This window comes from Nothoprocta perdicaria, unplaced genomic scaffold, assembly GCF_003342845.1.
Source record: "Nothoprocta perdicaria isolate Ctin4 unplaced genomic scaffold, notPer1 scaffold_309, whole genome shotgun sequence".
Taxonomy (NCBI): Eukaryota; Metazoa; Chordata; class Aves; order Tinamiformes; family Tinamidae; genus Nothoprocta; species Nothoprocta perdicaria.
This window is the reverse complement of record NW_020455543.1, coordinates 279,345-280,772: the sequence shown is the minus strand read 5'-3', so window position 1 is coordinate 280,772 and position 1,428 is coordinate 279,345.

Below are 1,428 nucleotides of genomic sequence, written 5' to 3'. Positions count from 1 at the left end.
CCCGCCCTCCTGCCCACCGGGCGGGGGCTCGCGGCGCTGCCGGGGGCGCGGGGCGGGGGGCGCCCCGGGGGCAAAGGCGAGAGGGCTGCGGGGGAGGCGGCCCCGGCGCGGGGGGCTCCGCGGCGGCCCCACGCCGAGGAAATATCCACACCCCCCCCTAAAAAAAAAAAAAAAAAGGCAAAAAAAAGACAAAAAGAGAAGTTATTCCTAAGTGCCGGGATGCGGGGAAGGCGGGTGGCGGGTGGGAAGAAAGGATTTCTGCTCCTTTCTATGATGCCACTGATKGATGTTACTGCTGCTCCGCCGCGCTCTGGTACAGCCGCATTAAGCAGCAAAGGGGCAGAGGGGGCTCCTGGTTTTTCTCTGGAGCAGCGCCCAGGGCCTGGGCACGATGCGGAGGGAGAAGGAACCCCCGGCAGCCCCGGGGGGTCGGGGCCAAAGCTGAAGGCAGGAGCGTGGTGCGGGAGGGGTGGGAGAAGGAGAGGGAGTGAAGGAGAGGACATCGCGGGGGCGAGGGGCAGAGGTGGCACYGTGTGCATGGGGACGGGCATCTCCCAGAGACAGGGCCCGGGAGGTCACTGCTGCAGGAAGCAGAGCTCAGGGGCAGGAGCATTTTGCAAAGGGGTTAATTAAAAATAATCGCCTTTCTGCGTGTCTGGCAGAGGGAGCAGAGTCCTCGCCTTCCTCCTCGCCTTCCTCCTCGCCCTCCCACCCCGAAGGGCAGCGGCCCCACTGTGCCTGGCGCAGGCCACCCTCGCACCTCTCCCCACTCACTGCTGGGACTCCCCAGGGTCCCAGTGCCCCAGCTCTGCTCAAAGCCAGGGAAAGAAGCAGTTGCTGCCCATCAGTCCATGCATTTCCACGTGCAAGAGCAGACCAGGCCCCCTTCCCCCTGCCCAAACCCCAGGAAAATCAGCGTTAGCAAGGGCTGCTCCAGCGCTCTCCGGGAATGTTCCACAGCATTTACCATATAGATCAGGTTTAAGGACACCGCTCCAATGCACAATGGTTCTATCAGTGTGAACAACTGCAGAATGACTTGGTAAAAACTGCAGAACTCCCCATGTCAAAAATCATTATTCTTTATCAACTCGATCACGGCAGGACCCAGAGGCCCCATTCAGGGATCACGGTCCCATTGTGTCGGATACTGTAGACACTTGTAATAAGAGCGATGGTTGATGCCCAAAGAGCTTATGATCTTAACCCATGATGAAAGACAACAGGTGTATCTACAGACACATGGGGGAAGGATAAGGGAAAAGCAGCGTTGAGAATAAAAAGCAACAGGCCTAGCCAATGACAAGTGTTTTATGTCAGAAGGAAGTTTTAAGGAGATTTGAAGGAGAACAATAAAGGGGCTTTATGGTTATTAATGGGAAGGGTTTTTTTTTTTCACATGCATAATGGGTGACTTGGAAGAGAACA